Source organism: Canis lupus, chromosome 37, assembly GCF_011100685.1.
Source record: "Canis lupus familiaris isolate Mischka breed German Shepherd chromosome 37, alternate assembly UU_Cfam_GSD_1.0, whole genome shotgun sequence".
Taxonomy (NCBI): Eukaryota; Metazoa; Chordata; class Mammalia; order Carnivora; family Canidae; genus Canis; species Canis lupus.
Window position 1 is genome coordinate 1050448 of NC_049258.1, and position 18220 is coordinate 1068667.

The 18220-nt window shown below is 41.8% G+C and overlaps 1 non-coding gene across 1 annotated transcript; it reads right to left on the reverse strand.

Moving 5' to 3' along the window:
- Window positions 1–3252: 3252 nt before the first annotated feature.
- LOC119868003 lies at window positions 3253–3356 on the reverse strand. Its single transcript, XR_005385493.1, has one exon. It is a non-coding gene; the product is annotated as a small nucleolar RNA U13 (small nucleolar RNA).
- Between the last annotated feature and the right edge of the window lie 14864 nt (window positions 3357–18220).

Below are 18220 nucleotides of genomic sequence, written 5' to 3' on the forward strand. Positions count from 1 at the left end.
GAAGGGCCATTTGAAAGGCTTTACATAAATATTTTCTTACATAAATATTTTGTTTTTAGTGAATATTTTTCTAAATATTAAAGAATTCAATAAGCTTCAAAAAATATACAGATAAGTATAAAGGAAAGTCTTACCACTGAAAGAAAATCATTGTTAACACCTTGGTAAATACTTACAAAGACTTTATTCCTATATGCGTGTACACACACAATTTTTAAAGATTGGTATACCATATACCAGCATATCTTTTCACTTTACTATACTTCTCAGCTATTACATTTTTTACAAATTCAAGGTTTGTGGCAACCCTGCATTGAGCAAGTCTATTGCCACCATTTTTCCAATAGCATTTGTTCACTTTATGTCCTCGTCACATCTTGGTAACTCTTGGAATATTTCAAACATTTTCATTAACTATAACAAGTATATGTCATGGTGGTCTGTGACCAATGATCTTTGATGTTACTATTATAATTCTTTTGGGGCACCATGAGCCATGCCTGTACGATAATGAACTTAACTGATGAATGTTGTGTGTGTTCTGACCGTTCCACTGACCAGCCGTTGCCCCCTCTCCTCGGCCAGGCTGCCCTACTCCCTGAGGCACAACAATACTGAAATCAGGCCAATCGATAACCCCATAGTGGCCTCTAAGTATTTAATTGAAAGGAAGAGTTGCACATTTCTCACTTTATATCAAAAGCTAGAAATTATTAGTCTTAATGAGGAAACTTAACAACAGAAGCTTAATGCCAAAAGCTGAGATAGGCTGAAAGCTAGGCCTCGTGTGCCAGTTGGCCAGGTTGTGAATGCAAAGGAAAAGTTCTTGAAGGAAATTAAAAGTGCCACTCCTGTGAACACATGAATAAGAAAGTGAAAGGGCCTTATTGCTAATATGGAAAAAGTTTTAGTGGTTTAGATGGAAGATCAAACCAGCCACAACACTCCCTTGAGCCAAAGCCTAATCAGGAGCAAGGCTCTAACTCTTTTCAATTCTATGAAGCCTGGGACAGGTGAGGAAGCTGCAAAAGAAAAGTTTGAAGCTAGCTCAGGTTGGTTCATGAGGTTTCAGGAAAGAAGCCACCTCCATAACATAAAAGGGCAAGGAAACAGCAAGTACTGATGTAGAAGTTGTGGCAAGTTATCCAGAAGATCCAGCTAAGATAACTGATAGAGGTGGTTACACTAAGCAACAGATTTTTTATGTAAACCGAACAGCCTTACGTTGGAGGAAGATGCCATCTGGGACTCGCATAGCCAGAGAAGAGAAGTCAGTGCTTGCCTTCAAAGGACAAAGGACAGGCTGACTGACTCTTGTTAGGGCTGTTGCAGCCGGTGACTTTAGGTTGACGCTGATGCTCACTGACCATACTGAAAATCCTAGGGCCATTAAGAACTACGCTAAATCTACTCTGTGTGCTCTATAATGGAACAACAGAGCCTGGATGTGGACACATCTGTTTACAACATAATTTACTGAATATTTTAAGCCCACTGTTGAGACCTACAGCTCAGAAAAAGATTCCTCTCCAAACCATTCTACTCATTAAAAATGTACCTGCTCACCCAAGAGCTAGGATAGGATGTACAACGAGATTAATGTTGCTCTCATGAGCCTGTTAACACAACTCCCATTCTTCATCCCACGGACCAAGGAGTAATTTCAACTTTCGAGTCTTATTATTTAAGAAATACATTTCATAAAGTTATAGCTACCATCGATAGTGATTCCTCTGATGGATCTGGGCAAAGTAAATTGAAAACTTTCTGGAAAGGATTCACCATCCTAGATGCCAGTAAGCACATTCATGATTCATGAGAAGTCAAAATATCAATATTAATAGGAGTTTAGAAGAAGTTGATTCCAACCCTCATGGGTGACTTTGAGGGGTTCAAGACCTGAGTTGAGAGAGTAACTGCAGATATGGTGGGAATACCAAAAGAACTGGAATCAGAGGTGAAGCCTGAAGATGGGATTGAATTGCTGCAATCTCATGATAAAACTTTATCGGATGAGGAGTTGCTTCTTATGAGCAAAGAGAGTAATTTTTGAGATAGAATCTACTCCTGGTGAAGATACTATAAAGGTTGTTGAGATGACAACAAAAGATTGAAAATACTCCATAAACTTAGTTGATAAAGCAGCGGTAGGGTTTGAGATGAATAACTCCAATTTGGAAGAAAGTTCTACTGTGGATACTGTGGATAAAAATGCTGTAAAACCACATCATAGGCTACAGAGAAATTGTGCATGAGAGGAAGAGTTGATCAATGCATCAAACTTCACTGTTGTCTTATTTTAAGAAATTTCCGGTTACCCCCAACTTCAGCAATCACCACCTTGATGAGCAGTCACCAACCTCAAGGCAAGAACTTCCAACAGCAAAATGGTTGCGACCCACTGAATGCACAGATGATGGGATGGTTGGCATTTTCTAACAATAAAGTATTTCTTTTTAATTTATTTATTTGAGAGAGAGCGCGATTATGAGCAGGGGTAGGGGTGGGACAGAGGGAGAGGGAGAGAAGCAGACTCCCTTAGAGCCCAGGCCAAGCTGGATCCCATGTCCCTAAGATCATGACTTGAGCCAAAATCAAGAGTCAGAAGCTTAACTGACTGAGCCACTCAGGTGTCCTCCAATAAAGTATTTTTTTTAAGTATATATATTGTTTTTTAAGACACAAGGCTATTGCACACTTAAGAGACAACAGTATAGTGTAAACATAACTTATATATATATTTATATATACATATATTTATATATATATATATACACATACACTGGAAAACCAAAAAATTCCATTTGACTTGCTTTATTGCAATAGTTGCTTTATAGAGGTGATCTGGATCCGAACTCATATCTCCAATGTATATTTATATGCAGTTTGTTTATTTTTAGTTGTGAGATGTATTTATTTTATTTTAATTTTGTAATTTAAGTATAGTTAACACACAGTGTTATGTTAGTTTCAGATGTACAAAACAATGATTCAACAATTCTCATCACGTTGAGTGTACTCTCAATCCCCTTTATCAGTGCTTATCACGGTTAAGTATATTGTCAATCCCCTTTATCTATCTCATCCATCCTCCTACCCACCTCCCCTCTGGCAATCACCAATTTGTTCTCTGCTCTTGAGTCTAGGTTTTTGTTTTGTTTTCCTTTGTCTCTGCTTATATGCAATTTAAACAGAAAACTTGCCAATATACTCACAAGAAAGAACGCTTCTTTATTTATTTATTTATTTTTACAATGGATGGGTAATGTGCCCAGGACGTAACAAAGTTTGAGGGAGACACATGTCATACAACATCCAGAACGCCCAATCCTAATGCTTATGAACTACACGAGGTTTCAAAATCATGCTTAAAGTATGAGGATGTACATTAAGATAAATTAGATTGTGTGCTTTAGTTACGTTTCAGGTAGTGATTAGAGAAAGCACAGAGTAAGTTTTGCATGGACATATCTATTAGCTGGTAGACCCAAGCCCCATCCTAGGGGCTTTTTGCAGAGTGGGGAAAATATAATTCTCTAGAAAAGCATTCTGAGATGCTGCTTATTTTTATTTAGATCTAACTCTTCTCTTCCTTTCCACAGAAGAGCATTGATAGCTTTTCTTTTCATCTTTCCTAGCAAAAGTTGGCAAATATCACAGGAAGCAAACTATCAGGATTTATTTTTACTTTTACCACAAACGAATGCATAAGGCAAGCTCCCATGATGGAACTGTGTAGCTAAGGCTATGCTAGCAACATATCAGGGATGCTGTCTTTCTGGGAGGTGACGGAAAGCAAATAGATTTGGAAATCTGGTATACGAATGTCTATGAATATACAAATGACATTCATAGACCCAGAGATACCCATCTACCCATAAGTATATGGAGTTGGCATTGAGTCACTAAGCATAAAAAAATGTTGTGGGTGTTTACATCTTTTTAAAAAAAGGCATTATTTGCATTAAAAATATGTTTCCTAATTTCCAAAATAGTCTGTGTAAGAAGTTGGGAAATTTGGGTGAAAAGATACGAGTGGGGGAAGGAAAGTACTAGGAAAAAATTGGAAACATATGCGTGTGAACATCATGATCTTTCGTGTTTCCAGCTTTTTACGTATGTGGTTCTAGGTCTGACTTTGCCCAGCAACCAGTATGAGTTTGGCCAAGTCACTTCCCCTCCTTGGCCCTTTGTTTTTTTGTCACCAAAACAAAAGAGGAGAGAAAAAAAGCAAGAAGCCGGCCCTAGTGTATCGTGTAGCTCCCCTAAGCAGTACAGGACTGGCACTGGGTGAGCGTTCCCGTGAGTACAGTCATTGCGTTATTTTGCACAGGTGGATTATATGGGTTATGGCGATGTTTTTTTTCTTTTGCCTTTTTGTTTGTTGGTTTGAAGGGTGTTGGTAGGTCGTTTTGCTAAATGGAGCTTCACCTGCCTACCATTTCCCTGTGGCATCTCTACCAACGTGACCGACAGGCCAGGGCTGTCGGTTGTGTCTAAAGCCTCCGATGCTGGCTGAGGTTCTGTTGAGCCCAAGGCCTCCTCACGGGGGTTTACGATAGATGGTCACTGTTCACAAAAGGGGTGGCTGGTGACTTGGCCCCAGAGGCCTGTGGTGAGCTGTGGCCAGCGAGAAGGGGACTAGAAGAGGAAACGGCAGCCGCAGCAGGACTTTGAAGAGCGGAAAGGTACTTGCCATAAAGGACTGTGGTGTGTGAAAGCAAAAGGACGCCCAACTCCGCTAAAGCTTGGGAATACTGAAGACTTCAGTGGCGTCCCCAGACAACTCTTGAGAAGAGCACACGCAACCTGAAAACTTCCTCCTGCCCTGGACAAGGGCTTGGAAAGCGGGAGGGGAGGCCCGCAGCTAACCCAGCAGCCGCGCGGCGGACACTCCTGCGACACGGTTCCACCACCCAGGGCAGGAAGCAAGGCCGCACAGAGGTGACCGCACAGGGACCCAGAGTCCAGGCTGAGGCTCAGCCACAATCCTAAGACCTTAGAATGAAATCAACAATCCCGCTAATTGTTTATCACAATGGTTCCTTTAGAAACTTTACTTGAGGAGTTGGGGTGGAGCAAAGAATAAAAATATCCTTTCTGAGCTTGTCTCACATCTAGTTTGAAAGTAGAATTTCTTTACTGGAACTGCTGATCTGTGGAGCCACCAGTGTACGTGGGTTTCAAAGGGCCCTTAGAGTCCAAGGGCGGGTGTGCTGAGCCGGGGCAGGCCGCGCAGGGCCCCAGCGCCCCGTGTGCATCTCCGGGCCGGCCTCCCTCCGTCTCTATTCGTATTTTGGGTCCGTTAATTCTTTATTCTGGCGCCGGCCCACGTATTGTAGGACATTCAGTTGCATCCCTGGCCCCCCTGCCAGAAGCCAGCACCATTCTCCTCTCGCCTCACCTCCACCCCATCCTCTCCCCACAACCGAAAATGTGGCCCAATGTCTTCTGAGGGACAGAATCTCCCCTGGTTGAAAATCACTGCTTCCGGCTGAGATGAGGAGCTTTAGTGAGGGGGAGCGGAGGACAGAGGTTGAGGAACATGGGGCTTTTCTCCAGGATGCAGGTATTTATTCTCAAAGTTATTTCTATTTACGGAAATTACTCAAAGATGCTTTTCAGGAAGTACTTTGTTTCTATTCAAAATACTTTTTAGGAAGCTGATTTCATTCCAAGCAAGCCAAATATCACAAATATCATTTTAAACTGTGACTTATAACTGCTTTTCTACAGAATGTCTTAAGGGATTCAGGCATTTGCCTTGAAGAATGCTATCGACTCATTCACTGTTTGCCTAACTCGTGGCAGTGCCGGCCTTCCACTTGAAGTAGCATCAAATACTATTTTGCTTTTCCCCCCCAAACTTTGCAAACCACCTTGATACACTGCTGAAAATGCATACTAGCAGAATAAGCTATTTTTTCTGCAATTCTCAAAGAATCCATGTGGTCTACTTTGCTAGGAGAGCAATTATTTTTCATCTGAACCTGAGGCATAGTTACCTAGTTCCACTTTACCATGTTGCCACACAGGCTTAAAATATTTTGCTACCAGCAGAACTGTAGTTTGCATACAACACTGAGCTTACTGGGTGACTTTATGATGGAAGCTCATAGCTGAAGACTGACTACGAATTAATATACCTTAGGGCGAAGCTTAAGGAATGCCTTTATTCAGTGTTTACATCTTTTTAAGACTTATTTATTTATTTGAGAGAGAGAGAGAGAGAGCAGGCAGGGGGCAGGGGGCAGGGCAGAGGGAGAGGGAGAGAGAGAATCCTGAAGCCCAATTCCCACTGAGTGCAGAGCCTGAAGCAGTGCTTGATCCCGAGACCCTGAGATCATGACCCGAGTCAAAATCAAGAGTTGGGTGCTCAACTGACGGAGCCACCCAGGCACCCCTTCCTTCGGTGTTTATAGCTTATCTTGACTTGTATTTTACTCCCAAAGAATAGGAAAATAGAACAAATGGTGAGGGTTTTGTGTGTGTGTGTGTGTGCCTTTGGGTTTTGGTGGTAGCACTCCAGGACTTTCCTTCTACAATTTATTTCAACATGATTTATTGAACACTGACTGTAAGCAAGTCTTTATGCCGATTTTTAGTAATTTTATTTTTGCAGTAAAATCAGATGTATTTCTTTTAAAATTGTGCTGTAATGAGCCTTTTCTCTATCCTTTTGATGTCAGTGAAGATTAACTATGACAAAAGTTAATGTTTTCTCTATCTATAAATGCAAGACTAGAATCAAGGAATAGAAGAAATCTACAAAAGGTAGGTTAGGTTTTTTTTTTTTAACATATAATAAGATTAAAATATGTGGTAAGATTCTGTTTCTTGTCACTTTACTATTTGAAATCAAGTAGACAAAAAAACACTCTCAGACTAGACTTTTATTTTTATCTGGAGAGATGGCAGGCCCAGAACATCACAGTTTGAATACTTGAAACATCTGTAATTTCAGATGAGTTCTGGGAAAAATAAATACTTTCTGGCCTATAAACTGTCTGCCATATTTTTCCATATCTGCTACTGATTTATTATAATATGTTAAATATCAGTAAATAGGAATAGCATAAATATTACTGCATTTAAAGACTTTAGTTCTTACTTGCTTTTAGATTCTGTATCTTTTCTGTTAGGTGCTGGGTCTCTAATTTGGTGCTGGGTCTCTAATTTGGCGCTGATTTACTTGGCTGTGTGGGAGTTATGTAAAATTACCCAACTGATATAAGCCAGGTGTTCACAGCTCTTTATGCATCAGGGACCACACTGGAAGCTTTCCAAGAGTAGGTGTCTGTGACCTACATAGCAGCATGACAAAGATGGCACATGGACCTATTTTCAGTGTCCCTCAGCAAGCTGTCCCCTCAAACTCACTGACCTCCTTGAAGGTCCTCGCTTCCCTAATACCAGTCCCTCTCCCCAACCACTTGGGAGAGCTGTCTTTGGCAACAGTCAGATCCATGGCGCATTCCTGAACCCACACAGAGACTTTGCGGCAGCCCAATGGCTTCCACCCTCTCCCATGGCCCAGCACCATCTTCACACCTCTGCATCCTATACCTCCAGCTGGTCTGAATGGTACAAAGCACCTAGAACCCTAGAAAATTACTCTTCAAAGGCTTCTAACCTCAGCTCTAGATGTCACAGAAAACAATACATTTGCCATCTTTGGCAAAAAAATGTTATTTTAAAAGCACATTCTCTCTTGCTTTTCCTCTCATTCTTTTCTATTTAGGTGCTTTCTAATTCTTGTTCTTTGATTATTCTTTTCAAAGAGGGAGAAGAAATAGGTTAAAAAGCAACCAGAAGATGGAGAAGGAAAAGAGACTCACTAGTGGAGGGTACCTGGGGAGGATTATCAGCATTCGTTTTAGGGCAAGACTGCTGGGGGAACAAAAATTCCCTGCTTGGTATAGGAATGTATGGCAGCAGTCATGGAACCAAGTGGCTAGGACCTGAGCAATGTGTCCCTGGCTCTGCAGAGCAGCCAGCGTTAGTGCTCTCCTGCTGTTCACAGCTCTGGAGTCTTCCTGTGAAAGCTGCTCAGGAATGAGTTGAGGGAATACAAACAACTGTTACTGGTTGGTTGTGTCCCCCCACATCCAGGTAGGTTGAAGTCCTAACCCCCCCCACCTCAGAATCCAATCTTATTTTGGAAATATGGTCATTGCAGACATAATTAGTTAAGATGAGGTCATTCTGCTGAGGCAGGTAATACAATATGATGAGGGTCCTTATAAAAAGGGGAAATTTGGGTGCAGAAGCATACAAGAATCCATGCAAAGATTGGAGGTTTGCTGCCATGAGCCAAGGGACTATCGGAAGCTAGAAGAGAAGCCTGGAATGATTTTTAGTGCCTTCAGAGGGATTAAAGCCCTACCAACAAATAAATACATAAAATCTTTAAAAGGGAGGGGAGAGGTGGTTCCTGGGTGGCTCAGTCAGGTAAGCGTCTGCCTTCAGCTCAGGCCATGATCCCGGGGTCCTGGGATGGAGCCCTGCGTGTGGCTCCAGGCTCAGTGGGGAGCCTGCCTCCTTCTCTCCCTCTGCCTGTCATTCCCCCTGCTTGTGCTCTCTCTTTGTCAAATAAATAAAATCTTTAAAGCCCTACCAACATCTTGATATTGGACTTCCTGTTTCCAGAATTATAAGACAATAGATTCTTGTTGTTCAAGCCGCTCAGTCTGTGGTAATTTGTTAAGACAGGCCAAGCAAACTACTATAATAAGGTGGCAATGATGGAGCTTTCCTGGTCTTGACTAGAATGTCCCTGCAGAGGTGCTGGTTTGATGAAGCAAAGAAGCTAAGCATGGTCTAATCCAAACATCTAAAGGAAACCTGTAAAAAATTTTTTAAAAATCTAAAAAAAGTAAAGGAAACCTATGTTTATCGATAATTGATGTGTATAGATAAGGACTCAGGTATGAATAAAAACACATTGCAACAATTTCTAAGCAATTCCATGAAAATAGTACTTGCTAAAGCTTCCTGTTAACATCACTTACTCACTCGTGGGTTTCCTACATGTCAGAGGAGCTGTACCTCAGCTACAGGATAATTCCAGGAGCTGAGCCTCTAGGCCAACCTCCTTCTGCAATTCAACTCAACCAACATTTATTAACCCAAGTGCCAGGAATTCCAAGCAATGACAGTAGAATAAAACTTCAGACACAATTCTGGCCCTTATGTAGTTTGTTATATAGTAATTAATAACATCAGGCAAATTCTGCAAGAATCTTTCATTTATTTATTTATTTTGAATCTTTCATTTATTAGCCTCTATGGACTTTTCCCACTCACACTCAGGAGTGCCCAAGACTCATAGTCACAGGTGACAGAAACACAACTCAAGCTGGCTTGAAGCAACACACAAATAAAACCCTGAGCAATCCAAAGGTCCAAGTATGATTTGGTTAGTGTATTAGTCAAGGTTCTTCAGGGAAACAGAACCCACACGAGAGAAGGAAGGAGAGAAGGTAGGGGAGAGAGGGAGGGAGGGGAGGAGAAAAAAAACAGAGAGACATAAAAGAGAGAAAAGAGATTGTAAGAAATTTGCTCACACAATTGTGGGGCAATGTGTAGGGCAGACTGACAGGCTAGAAATTTAGGTATGACTTGACATTGCAGTCTTGAGTGTGCATTCTCCAGGGCAGCAGGCTGCAAACTCAGGCAGCGTCTCTGTGCTGTCGTCTTGAGAAGACGTCCTTATTGGAAAACCTGTCTTTGCGCTTAAGGTCTTCAAATGATTCCAGGAGGCTGCCCACATTGTGGAGGGTAACTGCTTTACCCAAACTCCAATTTAAATGTCAATCTCATCAGAAAAGTACCCTTATATACAAACATCGAGATTAGTGTTTGACCAAACGACTGGGCACCACAGCCTAGCCAAGGTGACACAGAGAGTTAGCCACTACAAGCAGTATGGAATCCAGAGAGTGCCCCCAAATCATCAGAAATCCACCCCTCCCCAATTTCCTCGATGAAGACTTTACGTGACCCATCTTCCAGTCCATGCCCTGGTGAACAAACAAGGTGGCTAAGGGAATGCAGTTCCCTTGACTGGGACCTAAAACAGGGGTGGGGGGGTTGTTGGGGGAAGAGGTGGAGGGGAGGTGGGTTGTGTTACTTAAGGGATGTCATGCAGTCATCCAGAGCCTTTCAATTAGAGGGATCCCACCAACCAACAGCAAGAGATAGGGGAGTGTCACTAGGAAAGAAAAGGAAACATTTTGTGCACAACCAGTCCTTGAGTCCTTAAAGGTGGGAAACAGAAGGGTGAAAGGAGAGGTCCTTTGGGGGAAATGAAGGGCTCTTGCTGGAATGTCCTATACGTTCGTGCAGCTGGAGGGTGGCAGTTATGCCAGTGGTCACCAGACCATACACAGCTGATGGGCTTACATCACATTAGCTTGGTTTAAATGACCTCTGAATCTCCTGAAATATTGCTTTGAAGAAAATTTATATTTTCTCATTGACTTAAAGTCAGTAATTTCTGTTCCTCTGAACACGGAATTGCTTTTAATTATAAATGCATGACATTTAAAATTATTTAAATACAAATATTTTTACACCAACGGGTGTGGAATGTGGGGTGTGGGATGTGGGGATGGAAGCAATGAATTTTTTCCTGTACAGAAACCCTGCTAGAAAAATATTTTCCCTTAGTCATCGTTACAAAAATCATCCCTCTCAGGGATGCTTGTTATTTAGAATTAAATGGAATTGGCATTTGGAGATTTTTGAATAATTTAGATGGACTTATTTCAGTGATTACATAATGGCTACAAATGGGTCAAGGCTCCCCCCAGTCATGTCAGGGAAGTAAGTAACCGATTGTTTCTATGGCCCCCGTTCCTCTGCCTTCCCCCCACCTTGGGCTTCCATCCCCACGGCTGCTCCCCACTTTTCTCACACTGGAAGCTCCCTAAGGAGAGGGATCACCTCCCCCTTGGTCTTCCTCCCGGGGTGGGGTGTGCTGACTTGCACTGAACATCGGCACCTGGGGACCCAGGTGTGCAGGAAGGGGGTCCTGTCCGCTCCCCCCAAGCACAGCTCCTCTACGCAAAGTCACCAATGTCACAGCAGCAGCAGCAGCTCTGGAGCTCCTGGAGGCAGCGGCAGCGGCTTCAACCAAACTCTTCCTGGCAGCTAATGCCTGTCATATACTGAAAGCCAACTCTAGGCAAAACCTGAAATATCTTTTATACATCCCCGCTATTCACCTTTTCTGAACTTCCCTTTTCTTATGTTTCTCTTTTCTTTATAATAAAATGAAGAAATGTGTTACGCCCTGAAAGGAAATCCAGGTCCGAGTAAGTAGATGGGATGGCCCTTCTGCTCATCGACAGGTGCCTCCTGTCTTCCCTCCATGTCTGATTTCTTCCTGGGGGGGCGGGTGGGAAAGAGGGGCCCAGAGATGGGGTCGCCCCGAAGAGTGCCGCTAGCAGGGCAATGATTTCAATCCACCGAGGGTGTCCAGCAGGGCCCGCTCTAAAACATGGCCAGGCTTTTATCCTACTCCTAACACCTACTTCTGGGACCTGAGCAGGCCCTGGATGGTGAGTCCGCTCTGAATCCACCTCGCCTTACCCCAGCACCTTACCCCTGCCACTCAGGGGGACAAGCTTTCTTTCCTTTGAACACAGGCCAGGCCCCTCCCCAGGTTTAACTGAACTCTTTTCTATCCCTGAGCTTTAACAAAAAGTACCAGGTGCCAGCTCAGCGCATGGATGGGAGGTGGCACACATTACTGCTGACCTGGACACAGCCCAGCCAGACAGGTGACCTGTGCCCATCGGAGAAGCCAGTTAATGTCCTCAAGGCCTAGCATTCAGTGGCCGAATCAGAAGCCTGGGTCTCTTCAGCAGTAAAGCCCGTGTCTTCTCCCAGATGGGTTTTAATGTCGTCTGGCATTCATTTGTTTAAAAATGGACAATTTCACTCTCCTGCCTCCCCAACCTGAAATCTTGGGTCACCTCTGACGAAGGTCTTTTGGGAATTTCACGTTCCACGTGATCAGAACTGGAAGCCAAACCATCCCTACATTCCTGGTCTTTCGGTCAAGATAGCTACTGACACTAGAAACCTGGACCCCCTGACTACCCCCTTTTTGCTATTCTCTCTCTCTCTCTCTCTCTTTTTTTTAAATAACAAATTTATTTTTTATTGGTGTTCAATTTGCCAACATACAGAATAACACCCAGTGCTCATCCCGTCAAGTGCCCCCCTCGGTGCCCGTCACCCATTTACCCCCACCCCCCGCCCTCCTCCCCTTCCACCACCCCTAGTTCGTTTCCCAGAGTTAGGAGTCTTTATGTTCTGTCTCCCTTTCTGATATTTCCCACACATTTCTTCTCCCTTCCCTTATATTCCCTTTCACTAGCTATTCTCTTGCTATTCTCTTTTTTTTTTTTAAAGTGGGCCACCAAGTCCTATAGATTCTTCTCCCACATATACATACAAATACATATATTCTGCTGTAAAATCCTCCTTGACTTCTTTGGAAACCTTGGTCCCTCCGCACTTCCACTGCTGTCGATACCCTGATTGTCAGGAGTCAGGACACATGCCTCTGTACCCGGAGGGTCTGCTGACAGAGGACACGTCACCTCCCCCAGAGAGAGAGCTCTACGTTGGCAAAGATCTCATCTTGCCTGTGCTTGGGACACGGGATCGTTCGGGTTTCTGATACACGGTAGATCCTCAATAAATACCGGCGGGTGAATTTAATTGGAGTACATCTGAGGAACGAGGAGGTCACAGTGCTGATACTTGTGACGCAAATACCGCCTTAACAATCAAGCTGGGGCACGAGCAAAATACGTGAGATTTCCAAGTTTATCTTTTATGTCTGTGACTTCTTACGTCTGTTCCTTTTTCCTATCAGTAGCGGTCCCTCTCCTTTTTTAGATTCTCAGTGACCATTGACATTTCTGCTCTGTCCCTTTCCCCAACTCAGGAAGGAACCAGAATCATCATCACTTGTGTCACAACTGAAGTGACACTAGCTCCACCGCACACTAGCTGGGATCCTGAGTGAGTTCTTACCTTATCTGAAATTGTTTCCTCATTTATAACACAGATATGAAAATACCTGCCTCCTAGTGTTGCCATGGAAATTTAAAAAACCAAAAAACTCTAAGTAAAGAATTAGACATCCTAAGCACATAATAATGGCCCAATTAATGTTTAAAAGAAAAGTGCCTTATTTATACCAATGTGCTAATTCTCCCCGATATATTTACTTGAAAAATTGCTATTTAATTGTATAATGTATTATCTCTTATTAAAGAAATCTCTTTGTTCAACTAATATCTATTGAAACTTCCCCAGTGCCCGGCTTCACATCTGGGAACGCAGGAAAAAAGACTGGATCTCGGCCCTGGGAAGTGGAACTTGCCACTTCTGTGATAAGGTCAGCAGTGTGTAAGGACTTACACACGAAGTGTTTCCAGAGTTCAGAGGAAGGCCTGGGGCACAGCCTAGTGAGGGGTGCTGAGGGGAATTTCCCTAAGGGTTCCGCTAGGTCTGAAATCAGAGGAGGGCAAACTTGTCAAAGGAAACATGAACAAAGGGTCAGAAGTCACACTAGGTTTGACAAGAGAGGACAAATGACAAATCCTCTGGTTCAGCTGTAGCTTGGGTGTGTGTAGGAGGGGGCGGGGGAGTCGGAAGGATGAGGCTAGAAAAGACCAGAAGGCAGCCAAATCCTCGGGGGCAATAGCGAATAGGTGGGAAAGGTGTAGGCTGGGGTTCTTTGGCCCAGGAAATCTCAGCTATGTTTTGCGTACTGCAATCACTGGGAGCTTTTAAAAGGACTGAAGCCTAGGTCCCCAGACAATTACATAGAAACCACTATGGGAGGAACTGAAGCATCGTTTGTTTTCAAAGCTCCCCAAATGATTCTAATATGCAGCTGAATGTGAGAACTGCTATATAATCCAGTCTTCAAAATCACATCAATCCAAATTTGGCTGTGAAGGTAACAGTGTAATCATCATTGACCTCTAGAATGGGGGGGGGGAGAGGGAGGGAGCTGTATTTTAAAAAATTATTTAAAGTCTCATTGTGGTAAAATATACATAACGTAAAATTGACCATTTAAACAGTTTTCAAGTGTAAGTTCAGTGCCGCTAAGTACACTCACACTGTTGTACAACCATCACTACCCATCTCCAGAACTATTCTGTTATCTCAAAAAATGAAACTCTGTGCCCAGTAAACACTAGTTCCCCACACATTTGTCCCTCCCCCAGAGCTCTGGCAGCCACCATTCTACTTTCTGTCTGTAAATCTGACTACCCTGGGTACTTCATGGAAGTGGCACCATACAGTACCTGTCCTTCTGTGCCTGGCTTATTTCATTCAACATGATGTCCTCTAGGTTCACCCATGCGGTAGAATGTATCAAAATTTCCTTTCTTTTTAAGGTTCAATAATAATCCATTGCATGTGTATACCACATTTTTATCCATTCATCCATCAACAGAAACTTGGGTTGTTCCTACCTTTTGGCTGTTGTAAAAAATTCTGCTATAAATTTATGGGTGTACAAATACCTATTTGAGCTCTTGTCACTTTTTTGAATTTTATTTTGGTAAATACCCGGAAATGGAATTGCTGGATCATATGGTGATTTTATTTTAAAAATTTTTAAGGAACTTCCATACTGTTTTCCACAGTATCTGCACCATATCACATTCCAATCAGCAATACACAAGGGTTTCAACTCCTCCACTTCTTTACCAATGCTTGTTATTTTATTTTGTGGGTGTTTGTTTTTAATAATAGCCATCCCAGAGGGTGTGAAATAGCATCTCATGGTTTTGATTTGCATTTCACTAATGATTGGTATATTGAACATTTTTATGTGTTTATTAGCCATTTGTATATCTTCTTCGGAAAAATGTCTAAGTATTTTCCAATTTTTAATTGGGTGTTTGTTTTTTGTAGAAGTTCTTTATATATTATGGATATAAATCCTTTATCAGGATATACAATTTGCAAACATTTTCTCCCATTTCATTGGTTGCCTTTTCACCCTGTTCACAGTATCCTTTGATGAACAAAAGTTTTTAATTCTGATGAAGTTCAATTCATCTATTTTTTTTCTTTTAAAGATTTTATTTAGCTATTCATTGGAGACACAGAGAAGCAGAAACATAGGCAAAGGGAGAAGCCCTGTGGGGAGACTGATGGCAGGACTCAATCCCATGACCCCAGGATGATGACCTGAGCCAAAAGGCAGACATTCAACCACTGAGCCACCCAGGTGCCCCCATCTATTTTTTTCTTGTGTTGCCTGTACTTTTAGTGTAATAACCCCTGGGTTTTACAGATGTGTACACAAAGTCCTGCAGGTTGGGCTTCTCTTCACAGAGAAGACTGAGATGGACGCTGGTATACAGAGTATATTAGGCAGAGCTCTTGGCATCACCACCTGTGGAAGGGAAGGGCAAAGGAGCATGGGGCTAGGGAGAAATTGGGCTGTGACAAAATCTCAAGGAAAGCCTCAACTGATCACCAGAGTGAATTCTAAAGTTGAGGAGGACCTCAGAGATGTCCCTCGTTTGGGTGAAGGGGATAGCCTTTATATTTGACCAGTCATTGGATAAGGGGTGATATCAGAAGGGGCTATGACCAAGGGTAAGGCAGTTCTCTTGAGCCCAGGCAACTCCAAAGAAGGCTAAGAACTGAGGACTATTGGCTCTGAGCACTCCCAGCATCTGGGGAAAGAGGCCTTTATTATTGGAAGGGGATCTGGGTGACATATCATATCATCTACTATATTCCCAAAGAGGCCTCCTCTTGCTTGCTTTGATGCTCCTAGCTCACCGACACTTTACTATCGTTTAGGGAGGCATAAGGTGACCAAGAATCCCCAGCCTATTATTGCTAGGCCCACCCTTTCCTTTCCATTCTTCACTCTTCATTTTTCAATTCCTAGTCTCTCTCTTCCTCACCTACAACATAGTAACATTACCGTTGTACTTCTACCGAAGACTGCAGTTTAATGTCATGGCCCAGAGTTCTTACCACCTCAAGCCTTTTACTACTCAAGATATAATGAGCAGGAATGGAAGTAGAAAGTAGTTGCTTAAATCCTGAAGTATGGGTGGATGGGATGAGGGAATAGAGAAATGCTGGGATCAAATACTTACACATAGAGAATCCCAGGATGGGAGCTCAGGTACTGAGGGGGTGGAAAGTGAATCAAATAAGCAAGTACAGGATAAGAAAATTAAAAAGAAAAAGGATGATAGCTAAATAATACTTGACATTAGGGACACAATAAACACTGATATTAGTTTTGGATGTTGAAAAAATGGCAAAATGGGAAGAAAAAAATTTAAAGTTAATATTTATGTCTAATTGTTATGCAGTACAATAATTCAGTATATAATAAAATGTGTTAAAACTTAAATGTGTTAAAATCCTATCTCAAATTGTATTTGATTAAACTCTTACATACAAATATGGGGCTTCATAAATTGTAGTTCACATTGTATGGAGGTCTGCTCACAAGCCCAAATCACTGGAGGGGATGCTCACTGCAATGCCTCCTCTTTTGCATGGAAGGAAACTATTTCAGGATCCTTCCCGCAGCCCGTTGCTCTCACAAATACAAAACCTATGTGCTGAGTTCCTAATCCTAAACTCGGAGACTTGTTTCTCATAAAAACTTCTCCTTAATAAATCTTATCTGTGTACTGTAACTATGTTTTATGACTTTTTCCTAAAAATAATTTTTAGAATATATGAATAATTAGATTTATGAACATTTCTATTCCTAGCCCCTAGGAAACCCACTCTTCAGTTTTAATTAAAGTCCACTCAAGACCGTTATGTCATCTGAAGTCAGTAAATCTTTTTTTTTTCTAAGTACTCCTGAGAAAGCATTATCTGTTTGGAAACGGTTTAGGGCAATCCAGATGGAGAAACAAAATGTAGATTTTATATTCTTCTTTTTCCTCCTGCACAGAATTTCCACTCGATCTCTATTTAATTTCTGAGTGTCATTTCCAATACTTGCTGTGACCCTATTTGTACTCCAGTCTACATCTTCAGACTAAGAGAACACAACATTTCTCTAGGGAAATTTACTCTGAATAAACCCCCAAATGCAAATTCTCTGGGAAATAACAAGATTATACATTCTTTAAAAACAAGTTTTTATATTTCCTTTATACTAGAGCCTCATTTCTCTTAGGACAGCCACGTGGGAATTGAATGATTTCTATAGTTGCATTACAGTTTTCTTTATCCTCATCACCATGATTATTGCTATTAAGTTTTGAGCCTACATTTTTATGATTCAATCTTGGAGATGGTTTTTAGAGTTTCATTATCATTTCCTTAATTGTTTCCGTTTTTCAGGCTTTTACTATGACATTAGCTATTGTCCCTTCTTTAAATTGCCTGAAAACCAGGATTTAAATTTTATTATCAAGTAGTTAAATGGAAAATCCCTCTCCTGGGATTCTTAGTGAGGCCACATGACAAGCTTCCCAGGATATGCTATCTCATCATAGAGCTAGGTTACAAGCTCAAGAACATAGAACTAGGTTAGAAAACCCAAGACTTGAGCAGGTTCTCCACTCTGCTCACAATTTTATCAGTGTGATAACTCATCAAGGCTTTAGCAAAATCATCTCGCCTTTCTGTTACTTTGTTCCTGCTGTCTGCTTAGTGCAGTTCAAATCACAAAATCAGTCTTATCTCCTTTTGTCTATCAGTTCTTCACTCTTTGCCAGGTGTTCTAGGTAGTTCCTAGTTCTTATCATCGGTTTCTAGCAGTTCTTAGATTTTCCAAGCCAGAATGGAGCACTATAAACATATCTCTTAGGGAATCAATGGAACTTCATGAGAAACACCAAAACATCCCCACTGAGATTCAAAAAAGGTATAGAACTACTGTAATTTTTGTGTATCCTAATCCTTTCTTGTACCGTCACTCCTTTCCTCCAAGCGGAAGTTATTAGGAATAAATAATCTCATCTTCGACAAAAGAGATAATTCCCAATTACTAACTTCTAACTTACTCTATGATTGAGTTATAGTGTTGTCTGAAAACAAAGGAAGATTCTTTGTTTTTTTTTTTAAAGTTATTATCCCCATAATTCTTGCCTAAAATGTTGGGAGTTGGTGGAATGAAAATAAGCAAAGAATAATCTCTCTTCTATCAGAGTAGCAAAGCTGGTTCTTAATTCAAAGA